The 24311-nt window shown below is 41.4% G+C and overlaps 1 non-coding gene and 1 pseudogene across 1 annotated transcript; both read right to left on the bottom strand.

Moving 5' to 3' along the window:
* The window catches only part of LOC148548091 (uncharacterized), an 89656-nt pseudogene that overhangs the window by 35313 nt on the left and 30032 nt on the right, over nt 1-24311 (bottom strand).
* On the bottom strand, nt 1624-1731 carry LOC148548093 (small nucleolar RNA R71). Its single transcript, XR_015897420.1, has one exon. It is a non-coding gene; the product is annotated as a small nucleolar RNA R71 (small nucleolar RNA).

The raw sequence follows: 24311 nt of genomic DNA, 5'->3' as shown, positions 1-24311 counted from the left end.
AAATATATTCTTGATGTTCATCATGACATTCAAAGTGTTCTTGGTGTTCATCTTGACATTCATAGCATTCTTGCATGCATTCATTGTTTTGATCTAAAAATTTCATGCATTGCATATTTTTCATGTTTTTCATAAAAATTTCAAAAATCAAAAAAAATATCTTTCCCTTTTTCTCTCATCAAATTCAAAAATTTGAGTTGACTTTTTTTAAAAATTTTTAAAATCAAGTTGTTTCTCATGAGTCAAATCAAATTTTCAATTTGAAAATCTTATCTTTTTCAAAATCTTTTCCAAAAATCAAATCTTTTTCAAAATTCTTAGTTATTTTCGAAAATTCCAAAAATATTTTTCAAAAATCTTTTTCTTATTTTTATACCAAATTTTCGAAAATAACATAATCAATTAATGTTTTGTTTCAAAAATTTGAAGTTTGTTACTTGCTTGTTAAGAAAGATTCAAACTTTAAGTTCTAGAATCATATCTTGTGATTTCTTGTGAATCAAGTCATTAATTGAGATTTTAAAAATCAAATCTTTTTCAAAATTAGTTTCTAAAATATCTTCTTATCTTATCTTTTTCAAAAATATCTTTTCAAAATATCTTTTCTAACTTCCTAACTTCTTATCTTTTCAAAATTTGTTTCAACTAACTAACTAACTTTTTGTTTGTTTCTTAACTTTTTCAAAACTACCTAACTAACTCTCTCTCTCTAATTTTCGAAAATATCTTCCCTCTTTTTCAAAATTTCTTTTTTAATTAACTAATTGTTTTTATTTTTATTTTTGATTTCAAAAATTTTCGAAAAAAAATATTAAACATTTTTCAAAAACTATTTTCAAAAATCACTAACTCTTTTTCAAAATAATTTTCGAAAATTTTCCCTCCCCCATCTTACTCTATTTATTCATTCATATCCTAACATCTCATCTCACATATCTAGCCTCCTCACAGTTGTGTTTCTTCCATTATATTACATTCTTTGTCTCCCCCTCTTCTTCTACTCACACAGGGATCCCTATACTGTGGTATAAAGGATCTCTATTATTATTATTATTATTATTATTTTTCTGTGCCTTCTTCTTTGTCATATGAGCAGGAGCAAGGATAAGAACATTCTTGTGGAAGCAGATCCAGAACCTGAAAGGACTCTGAAAAAAAAAATTAAGAGAAGCTAAATTACAATAATCCAGAAATAACCTTTCAGAAATTTTCGAACAGGAAGAGGAGATGGCAGCCGAAAATAATAATAATATAAGGAAGATGCTTGGTGACTTCACTGCACCTAATTCCAATTTACATGGAAGAAGCATCTCCATTCCTGCCATTGGAGCAAACAAATTTGAGCTGAAACCTCAATTAGTTTCTCTGATGCAGCAGAACTGCAAGTTTCATGGACTTTCATCTGAAGATCCTTTTCAGTTCTTAACTGAATTCTTGCAGATATGTGATACTGTTAAGACTAATGGAGTAGATCCTGAAGTCTACAGGCTCATGCTTTTCCCTTTTGCTGTAAGAGACAGAGCTAGATTATGGTTGGATTCTCAACCCAAAGACAGCCTGAACTCTTGGGATAAGCTGGTCACGGCTTTCTTAGCCAAGTACTTTCCTCCTCAAAAGCTGAGCAAGCTTAGAGCTGATGTTCAAACCTTCAGACAGAAAGAAGGTGAATCCCTCTATGAAGCTTGGGAAAGATACAAACAGTTGACCAAAAAGTGTCCTTCTGACATGCTTTCAGAATGGACCATCCTGGATATATTCTATGATGGTTTATCTGAGCTATCAAAGATGTCACTGGACACTTCTGCAGGTGGATCCATTCACCTAAAGAAAACGCCTGCAGAAGCTCAAGAACTCATTGACATGGTTGCTAATAACCAGTTCATGTACACTTTTGAAAGGAATCCTGTGAGCAATGGGATGCCTATGAAGAAGGGAGTTCTTGAAGTTGATACTCTGAATGCCATATTGGCTCAGAATAAAATATTGACTCAGCAAGTCAATATGATTTCTCAGAGTCTGAATGGAATGCAAGCTGCATCCAACAGTACTCAAGAGGCTTCTCCTGAAGAAGAAGCTTATGATCCTGAGAACCCTGCAATAGCAGAGGTGAATTACTTAGGTGAACCTTATGGAACACCTATAACTCATCATGGAGAAATCATCCAAATTTCTCATGGAAGGATCAAAAGCCTCAACAAGGCTTTAATAATGGTGGAAGAAACAGGTTTAGCAATAGCAAACCTTTTCCATCATCCACTCAGCAACAGACAGAGAACTCTGAACAAAATGCTTCTAATTTAGCAAATCTAGTCTCTGATCTATCTAAGGCCACTGTAAGTTTCATGAATGAAACAAGGTCTTCCATTAGAAATTTGGAAGCACAAGTGGGCCAGCTGAGTAAAAGGATCACTGAAATCCCTCCTAGTACTCTCCCAAGTAATACAGAAGAGAATTCAAAAGGAGAGTGCAAGGCCATTGACATAAGCGCCATGGCCGAACCTGTGAGGAGAGGAGAGGACGTGAATCCCAAGGAGGAAGACCTCCTGGGACATCCAGTGATCAATAAGGAGCTTCCCTCTGAGGAACCAAAGGACTCTGAGGCTCATCTAGAGACCATAGAGATTCCATTGAACCTCCTTATGCCCTTCATGAGCTCTGATGAGTACTCCTCTTCTGAAGAGAATGAGGATGTTACTGAAGAGCAAACTGCCAAGTTTCTTGGTGCAATCATGAAGCTGAATGCCAAATTATTTGGCATTGATACTTGGGAAGTTGAACCTCCCTTGTTCATCAATGAACTAAGTGATCTGGATCAACTGACATTGCCTCAGAAGAGACAGGATCCTGGAAAGTTCATAATACCCTGTACCATAGGCACCATGATCTTTAAGGCTCTATGTGACCTTGGTTCAGGAATAAACCTCATGCCCCTCTCTGTAATAGAGAAACTGGGAATCTATGGGGTGCAAGCTGCTAAAATCTCACTAGAGATGGCAGACAGCTCAAGAAAACAGGCTTATGGACAAGTAGAAGATGTATTAGTAAAGGTTGAGGGCCTTTACATCCCTGCTGATTTCATAGTCCTGGATACTGGAAAGAAAGAGGATGAATCCATCATCCTAGGAAGACCTTTCCTGGCCACAGCAAGAGCTGTGATTAATGTTGACAGAGGTGAAATATTCCTTCAATGGAATGAGGACTCCCTTGTGTTTAAAACTCAAGGATCTCCCTCTGCAACCATGGAGAGGAAGCAGAAAAAGCTTCTCTCCAAGCAGAGTCAACCAGAGCCCCCACAGTCAAACTCTAAGTTTGGTGTTGGGAGGCCATAACCAAACTCCAAGTTTGGTGTTGAACTCCCATATCCAAACTCTAAGTTTGGTGTTGGAGAGTCTCAACAAAGCTCTGCACATCTGTGAGGCTCCATGAGAGCCCACTGTCAAGCTATTGACATTAAAGAAGCGCTTGTTGGGAGGCAACCCAATGTTTATCTAATTCTTATTTTTATTGTTTTTGTTTTTCATATTTTCTTAGGTTCATGATCATGTGGAGTCACAAAATAAATATAAAAATTGAAAATGGAATCAAAAACAGCAGAAGAAAAATCACACCGTGGAGGAGCATCTGTCTGGCGTTCAGCGCCAGAACAGAGCATGGTTCTGGCGCTGAACGCCCAAAATGGGCAGCTTCTGGGCGCTGAACGCCAGAACAGGCATGGTTCTGGCGTTCAACGCCAGAAATGGCACACAAATGGGCGTTGAACGCCCAAAATGGCCACCAACCTGGCGCTGAACGCCCCGAGTTGGGTACAAAGGCATTTTTACATGCCTAATGGGTGCAGGGATGTAAATCCTTGAACACCTCAGGATCTGTGAACCCCACAGGATCTACTCAGGATCTGTGGACCCCACAGGATCCACTCAGGATCTGTGGACCCCACAGGATCCCCACCTACCTCCACTCACTCCTTCTCACCACTCTCTTTCATACAATCCCATAACCACTCTTCCCCAAAAAACCCTTCACCAATCACCTCAAACTCTCTTCCCCATCACCTCTTCACCACTCACATCCATCCACTCTTCCCCATAAACCTACCTCATAAACTCCACCTACCTTCAAAATTCAAAACCAATTTCCCACCCAAACCCACCCATATGGCCGAACCTTAACCCCCCCTCCCTTCCCTATATAAAGACCTCCATTCTTCATCAAATTCACACAACACACCCCTCTACACTCCTCTTGGCCAAAACCACATCTCCCTCTCCCTCTCCATATTTCTTCTTCTTCTTCTTCTATTCTTTTGTTTATTGCTCGAGGGCGAGCAATATTCTAAGTTTGGTGTGGTAAAAGCATAAGCTTTTTTGTTTTTCCATTACCATTGATGGCATCCAAGACCGGATAATCCTCTAGAAGAGGGAAAGGGAAGACAAAAGCTTCCACATCCCAGTCATGGGAGATGGAAAGGTTCATCTCCAAAGCCCATCAAGACCACTTCTATGATGTTGCGGCCAAGAAGAAGGTGATCCCTGAGGTCCCTTTTAAACTCAAAAGAAATGAGTATCCGGAGATCCGACATGAAATTCAAAGAAGAGATTGGGAAGTTCTAACAAATCCCATCCAACAAGTCGGCATCCTAATGGTTCAAGAGTTCTATGCTAATGCATGGATCACCAAGAACCATGATCAAAGTAAGAACCCGGATCCAAAGAACTATGTTACAATGGTTCGGGGGAAGTACTTAGATTTTAGTCCGGAAAATGTGAGGTTGGCGTTCAACTTGCCATACATGGAAGAGAACGCACGCCCCTACACAAGGAGAGTCAACTTTGATCAAAGGTTGGACTAAGTTCTTATGGACATATGTGTAGAAGGAGCTCAATGGAAGGTTGACTCCAAAGGCAAGCCGGTTCAACTAAGAAGATTGGACCTCAAGCCTATAGCTAGAGGATGGTTGGAGTTCATTCAATGCTCAATCATTCCCACTAGCAACCGGTCTGAAGTTACTATAGACCGGGCCATCATGATCCATAGCATCATGATTGGAGAAGAGGTGGAAGTTCATGAGATTATACCTCAAGAACTCTACAAGGTGGCTGACAAATCCTCCACTATGGCAAGGTTAGCCTTTCCTCACCTCATTTGCCACCTATGCAATTCGGCTGGGATTGACATAGAGGGAGATATCCTCATTAAAGAGGACAAGCCCATCACTAAGAAAAAGATGGAGCAAGCAAGAGAGCCCAATCATGGAGCTCAAGAGGCGCAAGAAGCTCATTTCCATGAGATCCCGGAGATGCCTCAAATGCACTTTCCTCCACAAAATTATTGGGAGGAAATCAACACCTCCCTAGGAGAATTGAGTTCCAATATGGGACAACTAAGGGTGGAACATCAAGAGCACTCCATCATGCTTCATGAAATAAGAGAAGATCAAAAAGCAATGAGGGAGGAGCAACAAAGACAAGGAAGAGACACAGAAGAGCTCAAGGACATCATTGGTTCCTCAAGAAGGAAACGCCACCATCACTAAGGTGGATTCATTACTTGTTCTTATTTCTTTTTTTTTTTCGTTTTCTATGTTATGGGCTTATCTATGTTTGTGTCTTCATTACATGATCATTAGTAGTTAGTAAACTCTGTCTTAAAGATATGAATGTCCTATGAATCCATCACCTCTCTTAAATGAAAAATGTTTTAATTCAAAAGAACAAGAAGTACATGAGTTTCGAATTTATCCTTGAACTTAGCTTAATTATATTGATGTGGTGACAATGCTTCTTGTTTTCTGAATGAATGCTTGAACAGTGCATATGCCTTTTGAAGTTGTTGTTTAAGAATGTTAAATATGTTGGCTCTTGAAAGAATGATGACTAGGAGACATGTTATTCGATAATCTGAAAAATCATAAAAATGATTCTTGAAGCAAGAAAAAGCAGCAAAGAACAAAGCTTGTAGAAAAAAAAAAGAAAAAAAAAAGGGGGCGAAAAAAAGAATAGAAAAAAAAATAGAAAGAAAAAGAAAAAGCAAGCAGAAAAAGCCAATAACCCTTAAAACCAAAAGGCGAGGGCAAATAAAAAGGATCCCAAGGCTTTGAGCATCAGTGGATAGGAGGGCCTAAAGGAATAAAATCCTGGTCTAAGCGGCTAAACCAAGCTGTCCCTAACCATGTGCTTGTGGCGTGTAGGTGTCAAGTGAAAACTTGAAACTGAGCGGTTAAAGTCAAGGTCCAAAGCAAAAGAAGAGTGTGCTTAAGAACCCTGGACACCTCTAATTGGGGACTTTAGCAAAGCTGAGTCACAATCTGAAAAGGTTCACTCAATTATGTGTCTGTGGCATTTATGTATCCGGTGGTAATACTGGAAAACAAAGTGCTTAGGGCCACGGCCAAGACTCATAAAGAAGCTGTGTTCAAGAATCATCATACTGAACTAGGAGAGTCAATAACACTATTCGAAATCTGAAGTTCCTATAGATGCCAATCATTCTAAACTTCAATGGATAAAGTGAGATGCCAAAACTATTCAAGAGGCAAAAAGCTATAAGTCCCGCTCATATGATTGAAGCTCTGTTTCATTGATAGTTTGGAATTTATAGTATATTCTCTTCTTTTTATCCTATTTGATTTTCAGTTGCTTGGGGACAAGCAACAATTTAAGTTTGGTGTTGTGATGAGCGGATAATTTATACGCTTTTTGGCATTGTTTTTAGTATGTTTTTAGTAGGATCTAGTTACTTTTAGGGATGTTTTCATTAGTTTTTATGTTAAATTCACATTTCTGGACTTTACTATGAGTTTGTGTGTTTTTCTGTGATTTCAGGTATTTTCTGACTGAAATTGAGGGACTTGAGCAGAAATCAGATTCAGAGGTTGAAAAAGGACTACTGATGCTGTTGGATTCTGACCTCCCTTCACGCAAAGTGGATTTTCTGGAGCTACAGAACTTGAAATGGCGCGCTTCCAATTGCGTTGGAAAGTAGACATCCAGGGCTTTCCAGCAATATATAATAGTCCATACTTTGGCCAAGAATAGATGACGTAAACTGGCGTTCAACGCCAGCCTTCTGCCCAAATCTGGCGTCCAGCGCCAGAAAAGGATCCAAAACCAGAGTTGAACGCCCAAACTGGCACAAGAACTGGTGTTCAACTCCACAAATGGCCTCTGCACGTGCAACACTCAGGCTCAGCCCAAACACACACCAAGTGGGCCCAGAAAGTGGATTTATGCATCAATTACTTACTCATGTAAACCCTAGCAGCTAGTTTATTATAAATAGGACCTCTTACTATTGTATTAGGTATCTTTGGTCTCAGTTTTAATCCATTGTTCATCTTAGGAGACTATTGATCACGTTTTAGGGGGCTGGCCATCTCGGCCATGCCTGGACCTTTCACTTATGTATTTTTAACGGTAGAGTTTCTACACTCCATAGATTAAGGTGTGGAGCTCTGCTGTTCCTCAAAGATTAATGCAAAGTACTACTGTTTTCTATTCAATTCTTCTTATTTCGCTTCTAAGATATCTATTCGCACCCAAGAACGTGATGAAGGTGATGATTATGTGTGACGCTCATCATCCTTCTCCCTTATGAACGCGTGCCTGACAAACACTTCTGTTCTACATGAATTAAGCTAGAATGAATATCTCTTAGATCTCCTAACCAAAATCTTCGTGGCGTAAGCTAGAATGATGGCGGCATTCAAGAGAATCCGGAAAGTCTAAACCTTGTCTGTGGTATTCCGAGTAGGATTCAATGATTGAATGACTGTGACGAGCTCCGAACTCGCGATTGCAGGGCGTTAGTGACAGACGCAAAAGGATAGTAAATCCTATTCCGGCATGATCGAGAACCGACAGATGAATAGCCGTGCCGTGACAGGGTGCGTGAGCATATTATTCACTGAGAGGATAAGATGAAGCCATTGGCAAGGGTGATGCCTCCAGACGATTAGCCGTGCCATGACAGGGCATTGGATCATTTTCCCGAGAGATGATCGAAAGTAGCCATTGACAGTGGTGATGTATCACATAAAGCCAGCCATGGAAAGGAGTAAGACTGATTGGATGAAGATAGCAGGAAAGCAGAGGTTCAGAGGAACGAAAAGCATCTCCATTCGCTTATCTGAAATTCCTACCAATGATTTACATAAGTATCTCTATCCCTATTTTATTATATAATATTTGAAAACACCATTATCACTTTATATCTGCCTGACTGAGATTTACAAGGTGACCATAGCTTGCTTCATACCAACAATCTCCGTGGGATTCGACCCTTACTCACGTAAGGTATTACTTGGACGACCCAGTGCACTTGCTGGTTAGTTGTATCGAAGTTGTGACAATTATGCATTAAGATCAGAGCACCAAGCTTTGGAGCCATTACCAGGATTTGTTCGAGCCTGGACATCACAATTTCGTGCACCAACGACCTCCCCACACTTAAAAGTTTGCACCATCCTCGGTGTATTCAGAGATGAGCAAGGGGGTACGGCGACTTTCCGGATTGCCACCTTCAAGTGGTGGATCAACCGGTGCTGCATGTTCTTTCTTCCACTTCCGTTTTTGCTTATGATGACTCACCCATGAAAAATAGAAAATAACACCGTAAGATGAGAGAATGCAAAAGCAAAGAAGTGTAAATTGTCGGAATGAGATAAGGATCACTAGAATGAAGTGAGTGCATTAGTGTGACATTAATGAAAAATAGGTGTGTGAGTTCTAAGATTGCGCGCAGTTTAGAACTTCCACCCGAGTATTTAAAAGCCATGTCACAATTATGCAAAAGATGGGTGCACTTCACTCATTCTAGTGTGCTGAAAATGCTTCAAAGAAAACTTGAAGGTTAAGACAACCAAACAAGCAATAAAGAAGCATAAAAGCATTCAAGCAAAAATCAAGCAATTGTGAATTGGATAATGAATGGACATTAATTGATGTGTAAGTTAGCTTTAATGAACAAAATGAAATATAGATCTCACACATCAAATAATGACACATATTGGAGTTGTTGCAACACCTAAGTGACATAGAGGTAGAACACATGGGTGCTATGAAACATAGGAAAAAGAAGATAGAAGTGAAAATCAATCACATAGCAAGCATGGTCCACAAAGCTTTACAAAGCTCAAAAACATGTCAATAGGTAAGCCTTCGATCCAATTTCACAATTTCAAAATCTCAATGCATGAAATAGGTGATGTAGATAATGGTCAATCATAAACAAGCATCACCTAACAAAAAATACATTGATAACACACGAATTGCCTCATTATAGATAATGAAATCAAATCACATGCTGGCCAAAACATGTAATTTAAAAAATTTAGGAAACTTGAAGGCAATGTATAAGTACTTGGTATGCAAAGATGTCAAACATGAAAAATTCAAAACCAAGTAACAAAAGGTAACCTCAATAAAAGAAGTCCAACAATGAAAAATAACAACAATGATGTTAAAATAACATCTTATTAATAATCAGCAGCAGTAGATAACAAACAAGATTAATAATCCAACATCTATAATGAAAAATAAAAAAAATTAAACAAAAACTAAACTAATTAATTAACTAACTAAAAGAGTTGGTGATAGATGGTGATTGGTAGTGTTGGATGATGGTTGAATGGTGGAAAGAAAAGAGGAGTAGAGAGAAGAAGGAAAGAAATGGAAAGAAAAGAAGAAAAGAAGAGTGGTGAAACAGGGCAAGATCATGTGTACGCTTCGTGTCATGCGTACGCGTGAGTGGCAAAAGTGGCGTGCGACGTGTACGCATCGGCGACGCGCACGCGTGAGTGAAGAGAGAGATAAGTGATGCGTACGCGTGGGTGAAAATTGTGTCAAAGGCATAATTCCAGCACACTCCACGCGCAACTCTCTGGTTTTTGTACTGGCCCTGAAAATTTGGATGTCACGCGTACACGTGGGCGAGGCGTACGCGTGAGTGGTCGAAAAACTTGGGGTCACGCGTACGCATTGGTGACGCGTACGTGTGGCATGGTGCTCTGTTTTTCAAAATTTTTCCAAGTTCTTGCACCAAACCAAGCATTCCAAACTTCCAAACAGCTACCACAACACCATAAAACCTTATTTAACGTACTAGACTCTCAAATAAAATTAACAAACTAAACTAAACATGAAATTAAACCTATTTTACCAATATTTACAAAAAGGAAAAATGAAAAGATGTTACCATGGTGGGTGTATCCCACCTAGCACTTTTTTTTATTGTCCTTAAGTTGGACTTATGGAGAGCTCTAGTCAAGGTGGCTTGTGCTTGAATCCATCCTTGAACATCCACCAATGCTTGAATCTCCAATAAGCTCCATCATTCAAAATTAATAGCTTCAAGTTTTGATGAAGTTCTTCACAAACCATGAGCTCCCAAAGTTGATCCTCTTCTTGTAATTTGGGATCCCACACTTTGTTTTCACACCCGTCTTCAAATTGATCATGGTGATTCCGTCCGGGTGGTAAGCAAGTTGAATTCTCATTTAGGCACCAAACAATCCTCCTAGACCCATCCATTTTGGTTCTTGTTCCGAGGGTTACCTGAAACTGGAGGTCGATCTCGGACGAGACCTTCTGTACTAGTCGATGCTGATGTGTCCGGCTGGTGAGTGGCGGCCGGAGCTGTCGTGTCCGACTTGTTGATCTAGCTGCACTGCTGATGCTTTGTCACCGGAGGGTGGGGGTACCTGCAAGAGACTCCGATGCTTAAGTTAGCATGGGTATTAAGCAAGTTTTTAGTAGAATCAGAGTATGAGTTATACCTGGGTGCTCCAGTGTATTTATAGTAGTGTGGGCTGACCTTTTTGATAAGATAAGTTAGTTATCTTATCTTATCTTATCTTATCTTATTTTAGGTGAAGTCAGCTTATCTTCAAGGGAACCACCTTTATCTCTATAGGCTTGGATTGCCTTTGGATGTGGGTCGTGTTCCTCTATTTAGGCCCTTTATTGGGCTTTCCTGTCGATTTGGCCGACCTCTTTGAGAAGAGGTCGGATAGCCTGACCTGAAGAGGTTGGTCGCTTTGTCACTGAACATTTCGGGTCGGATAGCTCGACCCAGGGTGTGAACAGTGCCCCTGCTCGAGCTCGGTCTTTCTTTTTGAGGTCGGGTTTTAGACTTCGATCCTTCTCTGGTGAAGCCGAACTCGAGCATTTGTCGACTTCTTTCTTTTTGTAGAATTTTTGAATGTAGAACGTTTTCCTCTTTCGCTTCCTCTGAATGCGCGCGCTTTTGTATTTAGCGTTTTGGCCTTGGGAATATGCGAGGCTTTAAATACCTTCATTAATTGGTTTTAATTGCCCGTTTCTCTTGGCTTTTTGAATTTTACGATCAAAAAATGGTTTCTCTTATTCATCTTTCTCCGTAACTTCTCCCTTCACTTTCTCACTTTTGTTTTCGCCTGTATTTTACCTTTCTCGCGTTGCAGCATCATTTGGCGATTCTGGGTGATTCCATCTTTCAATCTCCTTTAAAGCTTCTTTCTTCGTTCAGGTTGGTTTTTCTTCCTTTCTTTTTTCGACGTCATTTTCTTGTCTGATTCTGAGAAAGTTTTGATTTTGCTTGGAGAAAGTTTGGATCTTTCTGCTTTTGCTGTGCCTGATTGCTGTTGTAATGTGTGTTCTGGGAATTTCTTCGCCTTTTTGCATCAACCTTTTTGCCTTTCCTGTTGTTTGATGCTTTTAGGGCTTTTGCATGTTATCACCATTTCTGTTTGTGCTTTTGATGATTTCCGCTTGGCATGTTTGATGTTGGCGATGCTTTTTGCTGATGGACTGCAAAAAGATAGTGGCTCTGATGACTTTTTGTGTTTTGACTTTCTGAAATGTTTGTTATTTGAAATCTTCTTTTCTTGTTTGAGAGATGCCAGGACGTAAGCTGTAGATTTTTCCTGAAACCTTGCTTTGTTACTGCCTCCAAAGGATGCCCCATGACTTTGGTTTGAGTCTTGGGGTTTTCCTTTTCTGTTTGTTCTTCTGTATCATATTAGTCGAGTCATTTTCCTCCTCGTCTGAGATGTTTTTTAGTAATCCAATCTTTTTTTCTTATTGTAGGATTAGTGGGCCTCATGTCTTCTTGCAATAACATTGTAGAGATGTCTTCCAAAGTTCCTGAGGGGATGTCTGATTGGCTAGACTCCCTTGTCTTGATGTGTGTCTCTGTGGTGGACGCGGATTTTTGTGTAGAGCTGAGGAAGCGTCATAGGATTTGTGGTAGTAGTGCCCGGGAGAGGGATTACGAGCTTGTAGCGCCTGACTCTGATGAGAGGGTTTATTTTCCTACTTCGGTCGGAGGGGAGCGTCCTTTCTTCTATGCCTATAAATATTTCTTGAGCCAGTTGGACATTACTTTTCCATTTACTGCTTTCGAGACCGATTTGTTGTGGTCGTGTAACATTGCCCCATCCCAGCTTCATCCAAATTATTGGGGTTTTATCAAGATATTTCAGCTGCTTTGCCAAGAGTTAGGCATAACGCCTTCTCAAACTCTTTTTCTCTATCTTTTTGTTTCTGCCAAGCCTGGAGGTTCTTCCAAAAAGAAAGCTTCCTGGGTTTCTTTCAGGTCGGTCCAGAGGCATAAAGTTTTTGCCATGTACGATGAGTCTTTTAAAGATTTTAAGAATTATTTCTTCCGAGTCCGTGCTGTTGAGGGGGCCCACCCCTTTTTCTTGATGAAAATGATGAGCCTGCCTTTCCTCTAGAATGGCAAAAGAGTGTGAGAGTGTCTCGCTATACATGGAAAATGCTTGACGAGGTTTAGCGGGCTTTTGTAATTGTTCTTGAAGATTTATGGGGGGGAACCACCCCATCTTGATACAAAAAGATTTTTGAGTGATCTATCTTCGGTTTGAACTGTTTTGGGTACTATCTAACTTGTTTCTGTGCTTGTTTCTTAATTTTTCTTCCTCTTTCTGTGATTGTAACCCATTATTGTGGTTGATTCTGTTGTTTCAGAAATATCAAAGAACAATGATTCCATGAAGGCCTACAAAAAGGCAAAGAAGGCTGCAGCTACTCAAAATATCTCGGCCAAGGTGGCGGGAGAGGGATCTTCTCAAGTTCCGGTGAAGCCGCCCGTGCCGAGTTCTCCTGGGCCGAGGAAGGTGATCCCCACTCCTCGAGTTCGTCTGGCTGACCCTCCACAGACTTCTGCCGCTACTTCTGGTGCTCCTCCCAACAAGAAACAAAAAATAATTGAGCCTTTCAACCTTAATGCCCCTGATTTTGACGCGGTCGAGTTCGTAGATCAACAGATCGGCCCATACGGTGTCCTCCCTATGGATGATGTATCACCCCTTCGTCATTTAGATTTTATAACTTGGAGTAGTGTAAAAATGGCACATATGGGAGCTGTCCTGTACCGAACTGCTCAAAATCTTCCTCTCCATGCCACTAAATCTTTTATGGAGGAGGCAAAACAGGAGTTCGATCGGATGAAGGGCTTGAAGGAGGAGCTTGAGTCGAAGATGGCCAAACTGGAGAAGGATCTGAAGAATGAAAAGGCGAGTTCCCTTGCTCTGGCGGCTTCTGTGCAGTTGGCCGAGGACACGGCATTGAGGTATAAAGACAGCTACGTCACATCCTATCGGGAGGGAACGCGTTTGAAGGAGGAGTTAGAGAACGCCCGATCTGATTACTCCGAGCTCCAGGGGCATCTCGTTGGCAGTGTGAATGCTGCTTACGAGAATCTGAAGGAGCAGGTTCGAATTATTGCTCCCGAGGCCGACCTTACTCTTTTTAGTCTGGACAATGTTGTGAGGGATGGTAAGATTGTCCTTGATGACCAGGATGATGACGATGTCGATCCTCCCCCTGTGCCTTCTGCCAAGGTGTCAACTTCTACAGTTCCTCTGGTTGAGGTCGGTCATTCCGTTTCTAATCCGGACTGTCAGATCTTGAACCGGGATGATGGTACCGTGGATGCTGTGCCTATTCAGACTCGCCCTCCTTCTCCCCGTACTGATGTTGCCGAGAAGGCTCCCGATCTTAGCTGATTTTTCTTGGATGTTTGTGTAGATAGCCCGGCTTGTGGGCTTTTAAACTCTTTATTTTGTAATTTGAATATTTTGCTGACCTTTGATACTCCTTCTGGTTGCTTATTTAGCAACTTTTTATTTTGAAAAAACAACAAGTAGCTTTCAAGCTTTGGGCCTGATCCTGAAGCTTGTTTATAATATTGTATTTTATATCATGCTTTTTTGCACTTGTCTTGGCACCTTTCTGGGTTTTGAGAATGCTGGAGCCTTGCTGTTTGGCCTCTTTGGATTGCTTTGTGCTTATTGCTTGTAGCTTGGATCCTTTGAGGTCGTGGATGTATGGGTCCAACTTGTATTTCGGTTTTCTGGCTCTTACTTGTATTCATTTCTAGCAATCCATAACCGATTTCTTTACGTTAGTCCTCTTTCCAGTTATTTTTGTAGTCCTCTTTTTTGGACCTTTGTTAGGTCTCTTTCAGGGACTACTTTTATAACTTGTTTGTGGGAGACCGACTTCTTTGCGTCGTCCTTTTCCAAGTTATTTTTGCAATCCTCTTTCTTGGACCCTTGTCAGGTCTCTTTCAGGGATTACTTTTATAACTTGTTTGTTATAGGAAACCGACTTCGTCATGTCAATCTCTTCTAAGTTATTTTGTAATCCTCTTTCTTGGACCTTTGTCAGGTCTCTTTCAGGGATTACTTTTATAACTTGTCTGTTGTAGGAGACCGACTTCGTCATGTCGATCTCTTCTAAGTTATTTTGTAATCTTCTTTCTTGTACCTTTGTCAGGTCTCTTTCAGGGATTACTTTTATAACTTGTCTGTTGTAGGAGACCGACTTCGTCATTTCGATCTCTTCTAAGTTATTTTGTAATCCTCTTTCTTGGACCTTTGTCAGGTCTCTTTCAGGGATTACTTTTATAACTTGTTTTTCGTAGGAAACTGACTTCTTTATGTCGATCCCTTCTAAGTTATAGCAATTCCTCTTTTATAGGATTGGCCAGACCTCTTTCCAGGGATTTGCTGATAACTTGGGTTGACTTGGTCCGACTTCTTAACGTCGGCCAGTCTTTAAGTTATTATTTAGCAATCCATAAGACCTCGTCAGGTTTTTTTTCAGGATCACTTTCGATAACTTCTTGCATTATTCTGTGTTCATCTTTGCCGATTTGTAGAAGGTGGTTTCTTATCTTTGTTTGGTCGAACTTTAGATGAATCGCGTTTTCATCTCTATTGGTCTTTATCATGATCGTGCAGTGAATCTGTTTTTCCATTTCTGCCGATCTGTTGCTTTATAATCGGACGATGAATGCTTCAGATTAATGCGTCTTGAGGATTTGTAGAATATCTAAAATATATTTTATTCAAAAGAAAGTGCAAATATATACATGCGGGAGTTTTTCATCCCTTTAAGTCGGATAATTTCTGAATCTCAACTTGGTGCCTCATTAAAAAACCTTTTCAGGAAAAAGAGTGCATCCTATGATGAGATCTTTTACCTTCTCTAGGTATAGTACCTTCTTAGGTTGCAGGCGTGCCATGATCTGGGAAGCTCTCGTCCATCGAGTTCGGACAGTCTGTAGTAGCCCTTCCCAAGTACTTCTCTGACTCGGTAGGGTCCTTTCCAGTTTGCTGCCAGCTTTCCTTTTCCGGGTCGAGTTGTTCCAATATCATTTCGGATTAGGATGAGATCATTCTCAGTGAAACCTCTAGGCACTACCTTTCGATTATATCTGGAAGCCATTCGACGTTTTAGTGCTTCTTCCCTGATCCGAGCTCTTTCTTGGATTTCAGGAAGTAGGTCGAGCTCTTCCCTTTGAAGTTGGGAGTTGGCTTCCTCATTGTAATGAACGACTCTAGGCAACCCTTCCTCGATCTCTACCGGGATCATTGCTTCCGTTCCGTATGCTAATCGGAAGGGTGATTCCTTTGTGGTGGAATGTGGCGTCATTCGATATGCCCATAGGACTTGTGGAAGCTCTTCAGCCCAAGCTCCCTTTACGTCTTGTAATCTCCGTTTTGACCCAGCCAATATGACTTTGTTGGCAGCTTCGGCCTGTCCATTGGCTTGAGGATGTTCGACGGAGGTGAATTGGTGCTTTATGTTCAAGTCGGCTACTAATTTTCTGAAGCCTGTATCTGTGAATTGAGTGCCATTGTCTGTGGTGATGGAGTATGGAACCCCGAACCTTGTGACAATGTTCCTATATAGGAATTTTCGGCTTCTTTGAGCAGTGGCGTTGGCTAGGGGCTCTGCCTCAATCCACTTTGTGAAATAGTCTACCCCTACTATGAGGAATTTGACTTGTCCTGATCCCTGGGGGAAAGGTCCGAGAAGATCGAGTCCCCATTTTGCAAATGGCCAAGGTGAAGTTACGCTGATGAGCTCTTCTGGCGGGGCGATGTGAAAGTTGGCATGTTTCTGGCATGGTGGGCATGTCCTTACAAACTCTGTAGCTTCTTTTTGTAGAGTTGGCCAATAAAATCCCGCCCGGAGTACTTTTTTTGTGACAGCTTGTGCTCCGAGTTGATTACCACAAATGCCACTGTGTACTTCCTCTAAAACTTTCCTTGTGTTGGGGGTCAGTACGCATTTTAATAGTAGTATTGAAATCCCTCTTTTATATAGAGTGTTGTTTATGATAGTGTAGTACTGAGCCTCCCGTTTTAAGCTCTTTGCCTCCTTTTTATCTGTGGGGAGTGTTTCTGTTTTGAGATAATTAATTATGGGGGTCATCCATCCTTGATCCTGACTTGTTATGGCTAGGACTTTTTCCTCTTCCGAGATTGACGGGTTCTGTAGCATTTCCTGGATAAGGCTTCTATTGTTGCCCCCTGGTTTGGTGCTGGCTAGTTTTGAGAGTGCATCAGCTCGAGCATTTTGTTCGCGGGGTATATGGCAGATCTTATATTCCTCGAGTTGTCCGAGCTGTTCCTTGGTTTTATCCAAATACTTTTTCATGGTGGGATCTTTGGCTTGGTAGCTCCCTGTTATTTGTGAGGTGACTACTTGCGAATCGCTGAAGATGTTGAGTTTTTGAGCTCCAACCTCCTTAGCCAGCTTCAAACCAGCTAGTAACGCTTTATATTCTGCCTGGTTGTTTGAGGCCAGAAACCCAAAATTGAGGGAAAGCTCAACTTGGGTTCCTTGGTTGCTTTCTATCATCACACCTGCGCCGCTTCCAGTCTTATTCGAGGACCCATCCACGTAGAGATTCCATTCTGCAGGGGTTTCCAGGGTATCTGTGAATTCTGCAATGAAGTCGGCCAAGTACTGTGATTTGATGGCTGTCCGAGCTTCATATTGGAGGTCAAACTTGGATAACTCGACTGCCCATTGTAAAATTCTGCCTGCTAGATCTGTTTTCTGCAATATCCCTTTTATGGGCTGGTCGGTTTGAACCTTAATGGTGTGAGCCTGGAAGTACGGGCGAAGTCGTCGAGATGTCAGTATGAGAGTATAGGCAAACTTTTCTATTTTTTGGTAGTTCAGCTCGGATCCCTGCAGCGCTTTACTAATGAAGTTTACAGGTTGTTGCCCTTTGTCGTCCTCTCGAACCAGTGCTGAGGCTACTGCCCGACTTCCTACCGCAAGGTATAATACGAGTGGTTCTCCCTCTCGTGGTCGAGTTAGGATAGGTGGTCGTCCCAGGAAACTTTTGAAATCCTGGAAGGCTTGCTCGCATTCTATTGTCCATTCGAACTTCTTTCCTTTCCTTAAAGTGGCATAGAAGGGGAGAGATCTTATCACTGATCCTGTTAAGAATCTGGATAAGGCTGCCAATCTCCCGTTGAGTTATTGTACCTCTCTGACACAAGTTGGACTCTTCATGTTGAGTATAGCCTGGCATTTGTCTGGATTTGCTTCAATTCCTCTTTGTGTGAGCATGAAACCTAAGAATTTGCCCGCTTCTACTGCAAAGGTGCATTTTGCGGGATTGAGTCGCATGTCATGCTTCCTTATAGTGCCGAACACTTAGGCCAGGTCAGACAATAATGTCTCTTCACTTTGTATCTTTATTAACATGTCGTCTACGTAGACTTCCATGATTTTTCTGATATGATCTGAAAAGACTTTATTCATTAGCCTTTGATAAGTAGCTCCCGCATTCTTGAGACCGAAAGGCATCACGATGTAGCAGTAATTTGCTTTTGGTGTTAAAAACGAGGTCTTTTCTTGATCTGGTGGATACATGGGGATTTGGTTGTATCCAGAATATGCATCCATAAACGAGAGGTATCTATATCCGGATGAAGCATCTAGCAAAGCGTCGATACTTGGGAGTGGGTAAGGATTTTTTGGGCAGGCTTTGTTGAGATCGGTGTAGTCGGTGCACATTCGCCACTTCCCATTTGATTTTTTCACCAAGACGACGTTAGCTAGCCATAATGGGTACTTGACTTCTCTTATGAATCCTGCCTCCAGTAGTGCTTGTACCTGTTCTTCCACAGCTTGGGATCGTTCTGGCCTAAGTTTTCTTCGTCTCTGCTGTATCGGCCGAGATCCTGGATAGACCGCCAATTTGTGACACATTAGCTTGGGGTCTATGCCTGGCATGCCTGCAGCTTTCCATGCGAAGAGATCGACATTATCTCGTAAGAACTGTACTAGTAATTCTTTTGCATCTCCCTTTAAGATCGTGCCAATATTAGTTGTTTTGTCCGAGGTGTCTCCGATCTGAACTTTTTCTACTTCACCTTCGGGCTGCGGACGGAGTTCTTCTCGTCTCTGAACTCCACCAAGCTCAATTGTATGGAACTCTTCTCCTCTGCCTCTGAGGTTTAGACTTTTGTTATAACAGCAGCATGCCATCTTTTGATCTGCTTCTATTGTAGATATCCCTTCTGTAGTTGGGAATTTCATGCATAGATGTGGAGTTGGGACTATTGCGCCGAGTTGATTTAGTGTTGTCCGACCTATTAAGGCATTGTAGGCTGAACTCACGTCGACCACGATGTAGTCTATCTTGAGTGTTCTGGATTAGTTCCCTTTTCCGAAGGTTGTATGTAGTGACACGTATCCCAGTGGTTGTACTGGGGTATCTCCCAGTCCGAACATGCTGTTCGGGTATGCTCTAAGCTCCTTTTCTTCTAAGTCGAGCTTGTCGAAGGCAGTTTTGAATAAGATGTCGGCGGAGCTCCCTTGGTCTATTAATGTGTGGTGGAGATTGGCATTTGCCAGTATGATGGTGATGACCATGGGATCGTCGTGTCCTGAGATGATACCGGATGCGTCTTCTTTGGTGAATGTGATTGCAGGGATGTCGAGTGCTTCCTCCTTCCCTTCGACGTGATATACTTCTTTGAGATATCTTTTGCGGGATGATTTGGAGATTCCTCCTCCTGCAAATCCTCCGTGTATCATATGGACATGTCTTTCTGGCGTACGAAGTGATCGCTCGGTTCGTCCGACATCTTCATCCCTTCTTCTCTTTCTTTGCTCATCATCTCGGGCGGCCAATCCGATCTAGTTTTCCTTCTCTTACTAATTTTTCTATGACGTTTTTTAAGTCGAAGCATTCGTTGGTGGAATGCCTTCGGACTCGATGATATTCACAGTATTCATTCTGATTTCCTCCTCCTCTTTTGCCTTTGAGTGGTCGAGCTGGGCGTATCTTTTCTGTGTTACAGACTTCTTTGTAAATATCCACAAGGGACACCCGAAGAGGGGTGTAATTATGATACTTTTTGATTTTTTCCCCCGTTCGATCTTCCTTCCTCTTGGATTCTTTATCTTTATCTCGGTAGGTGGAACCGGATCTCGAGGCTTCCCCAAGTCGGGAATTTTCTTCCATGTTGATGTACTTCTCCGTCTGCTCTTGCACCTCATCCAGAGATGTGGGGTATTTCTTTGATATAGATTGACTAAAAGGTCCCTCTCGTAGGACGTTGATGAGGCCTATGATAGCGGCCTCTGTTGGCAAGCTTTGTATATCTAGGCACGTTTTGTTGAATCTTTCCATGTAGTTGCGAAGACTTTTCCAGTCTCCTTGCTTGATTCCTAGTAGACTGGGGGCGTGCATAGCCTTGTCTTTTTGGATGGAGAATCTGGCCAGAAATTTTTTGGCTAAGTCGTCAAAGCTTGAGATGGACTTAGGAGGTAAATTGTCGAACCATCTGATCGCTGTCTTTGTGAGAGTCGTTGGAAAAGCTTTGCAGCGAACAGCGTCTGATGCATCGGTGAGGTACATTCTGCTTCTGAAGTTGTTGAGGTGATGGTTGGGATCTGTAGTGCCATCGTACAAAGTCATGTCTGGGAGCTTGAAGTCCTTGGGAATTTTAGTTTTCATGATTTCCCTAGTGAATGGATCTTGATCTTTGCGTGAGTTGTCCTCAGGGGTGGTCCGGGTAGCCTTTTCTTTGAGATCGGCTTCGAGTTGTAGAAGTTTATCTTCTAATTCTCGACGTCGCCTTACCTCTCTTTGTAGATCCTTGCCAACTTCTCGTTGATGCTGGCTTTCTCTTTCAAGTTGCTTTAAACGATCTTGAAGCACTCCTATTACTCCTGGATTTGATGAGTTTTTGTCTCCGTTAAATTCCGGAGTATCTTTTGGTGTAGCGTCCGCATTTTTGTGCGGCGTTTTGTCCTCTAGATCTGAATCATGGTCGTTGTCATGGCCATCCGCCATGGTAATGGGATGACTTCCAGGTCCCCGGCAACGGCGCCAATGTTCCGAGGGTTACCTGAAACTGGAGGTCGATCTCGGATGAGACCTTCTGTACTAGTCGGTGCTGACGTGTCCGGCTGGTGAGTGGCGGCCGGAGCTGTCGTGTCCGACTTGTTGATCTAGCTGCACTGCTGATGCTTTGTCACCGGAGGGTGGGGGTACCTGCAAGAGACTTCGATGCTTAAGTTAGCATGGGTATTAAGCAGATTTTTAGTAGAATCAGAGTATGAGTTATACCTGGGTGCTCCAGTGTATTTATAGTAGTGTGGGCTGACCTTTCTGATAAGATAAGTTAGTTATCTTATCTTATTTTAGGTGAAGTCAGCTTATCTTCAAGGGAACCGCCTTTATCTCTATAGGCTTGGATTGCCTTTGGATGTGGGTCGTGTTCCTCTATTTGGGCCCTTTATTGGGCTTTCCTGTCGATTTGGCCGACCTCTTTGAGAAGATGTCGGATAGCCTGACCTGAAGAGGTCGGTCGCTTTGTCACTGAACATTTCGGGTCGGATAGCTCGACCCAGGGTGTGAACAGTTTTACACCAACCATTGCTCCTAAACCTTGAGCTTCCAACCATAATGAGCCTAGAGTGATGTTTCCAACCACTAAGCATCTCCCCTTTGCTCTTAAAGCCACAAAGAGCTCTAAGTTGACCATCTATCTCAAGCAAACCATATTCAAGTGGGATAATAAAGCTTAGAGATAAGAATTTTACCCACTTAAATGAAAGGATGGATGGTGATGGCTTAGGGAGAGGTGTCTCTAGTGTCCTTGCAAGCTCTACTCCCTTGTGTTCTTCCTTGACAATTTCCACCTCCTTGCAAGCTTCTTCAATTTTGACCTCTTCCTCTTGGTAGCTTTTTTCCAATTCAATCTCTTCTTTATTTCTTACCAAGGGTATGGGAGGTTGTGTATCTTCATCTTTAATCTCTATGTCAAGTCCAATGGGAGAGGATTCAATTATAGATAATAATTCATCAATGATTGAATCTATCTCTTGATCAACCTCTTCAAGATCTCTAACTATGATATGCTTTGGAGGTTGTACACCCTCCTCAACATCAATATCAAGCTTCTTGGAAGAGGGTTCTATAAGTATACATTCCCTTGGACCTTCAACATCTCCTAAATCTTCAACCATTCCTTCCGGCTCAATTGTCTCAACTTCCTCCCATTGTTGCACTTCTTGCTTCAACTCCTCTTCTCCACCTTGAAGCTCCAAATTCTCTTTTTCATTGTGCTCCTCAACTAATCCTCCACATTTAAAAATAAGGGTATCTTGGATAGTTGAGCATAATGATGCCAATTGGCTCATCACTTTGGTTAAGCTAGCCACAGCTTCCCCTTGCTTTTGGTAATGAGTTAGAAGTTCTTGTTGTTCTTGCATTAGGGGTTGGAGAGATTGGTCCAATGAAGGTGGTGGTGGAAGAGATGGTTCATTGTTTGGGAGAAAGGGTTCATAATTGGAAGGTGGTTCTTCTTGGTAAGGGTATGAAGATGGTGTATATTGAGGTGGTTCTTGGGAGTAATTGTGTTGGAATGGTTGTGGTTCTATGTATGGTTCATATGGCTCATAAGGTGGTTAGTATGGTGGATAAGGATTAGGGTCATATGGGGGTGTTTGGTGGTAGGGGGCTTGTGAGTATGGTGGTTGAAGGCTATGTTGGGGGAAGGGGTCATATGCATATGGTGATTGTGGGTGACAACCACAATGAGGGTCACCACATCCATTAGGTTGGTATGCATTAGGAGTTGGATTATACCTATAAGAAACCGGCGGAGGTTGTTGCCAAGAAGGTTGATCAATTCCTTGAGGCTCCTCCCATCTTTGAGTGTTCCACCCTTGATGCTTGTTATCATTGTAGCTTCCATTCCCTACAACATAGTTAGAACCAAACTCATAGCCAAAGGGATGAGAATTCATGGTAGCAAGAGAAAATGAAAACAAAAACTAACAAGAAGCAAGAAAAACAAGATGCTACAACTAACAAAAACTAGCAAACAAACCAAAAATCAAGTTATTCACAATATTGACATATATATAATAACTAATAACAAGCACACATTGCAATTTCTCCGGCAACGGCACCAAAAACTTGATGTGAGTATTATTACCGGTTAGGAATTTAACAAAATAATTTCGTTGTGAGCTTAGCCCAAACCGACATTCGATCCTCAAATCAAAGTTTAATTTTGGTTGTCACAAGTCTAACCTAATAAAAATAACTGAGAGTATTAGTCTCGGGTCGTCTTCTCAAGGAATTGCAGTGAGGTATGCGTATTATTGGTTATGGTATCCAAGGGGGGTTGGTAAAAAGTGCAAGAAATTAAATGTCAAGAAAATAGAACAACAACTAAAGAAAGCAAGTAATAAAGAGAGACATTCATGGCAAGGATTAGAAATATAGGCTTTCTATCCTAGTCATTAATCATAATACAATACTTAACAAAAGCTAATCCTATTTAGTCATCTCCAATAATGGAAGAAGGTATAATGTTATCTTCACATGAGAGAAAGTCAAATAAGACTAGTTAATCTCAATCCAAAAGTCCTAATCAACTCACTAATTGAATTAGCAAGAGATTAGAGTCAATGGAAACAATATTAACTAACAACTCTAGATCACCAACATGAGTTGGGTCTTAATGACTCAAGATTGCCTAATTTCTCTTTCCAAGCCAAGAATGCTCAAAAAGCTACTCTAACATCCAACCAAGCATTTTGTCAAACACTTGGAAGGCATAAAAAGAAAGCATATTAAATTATAAGAAATATAAAATCTAACAACTATCCAATTACAAGAAAATAACAATAACAACTCAAATTAACAATAAAAGAACATCAAACATCAAATTGCATTGAAAGGAAATCCAAATCCAACAAGGGTCTTCATAAACATAAAAAGAGGCATAAAAGGGAAATTAACGAGAGAAACTAAGAGAATCAAAGCAATTGAATAAGGAAAAGTAAAGAAAACAAGATGAAAATAAGAAATTAAACCTAGATCTAAGAGGAATTAATCTAATTCTAACTTAATTCTAGAGAGAAGAGGGAGCTTCTCTCTCTAGAAAACTACCTACAACATGATGCTAAGCTAATCTAATTGCTCCCCCCTTGACCCATCTTGAGTTCTGCATCAAATAGCCTCAGAAATGAGTTGGATTTGAGCCTAGAAAGCTCAGAAATCGCGCCCAGCAAATTCACTTTAATGAGGTCACGTGATCAGCGTCACGAGTACGCGTGGACGACGCGTGCGCATTGCTGGCCAAAATTCCTCCTCACGCGTACGCATGGGTGACGCGTTGGTGCGCGGAATCGTGATATCAACACTTCTTCACAACTCCGTGCAGCTGACCAGCAAGTGCACTGGGTCATCCAAGTAATACCTTACGTAAGTAAGGGTCGATCCCACGGAGATTGTCGGCTTGAAGCAAGCTATGGTCATCCTTGTAAATCTCAGTTAGGCGGATTCAAATGGTTATAAGGTTTTAATAATAAAACAGAAAATAAAATAGAGATACTTATGTAATTCATTGGTGGGAATTTCAGATAAGCGTCTGGAGATGCTTTGTTGCTTCTGAACTTCTGCTTTCCTACTGCCTTCTTCCAACCATGCCTTACCTCCTTCCATGGCAAGATGTATTATCCTCTCGGATGAAA

Source organism: Arachis ipaensis, chromosome B8, assembly GCF_059453495.1.
Source record: "Arachis ipaensis isolate K30076 ecotype BB chromosome B8, ASM5945349v1, whole genome shotgun sequence".
Classification (NCBI taxonomy): Eukaryota; Viridiplantae; Streptophyta; class Magnoliopsida; order Fabales; family Fabaceae; genus Arachis; species Arachis ipaensis.
The sequence above is the reverse complement of the archived record's forward strand: the minus strand, read 5'-3'. Positions and strand labels throughout refer to the sequence as shown.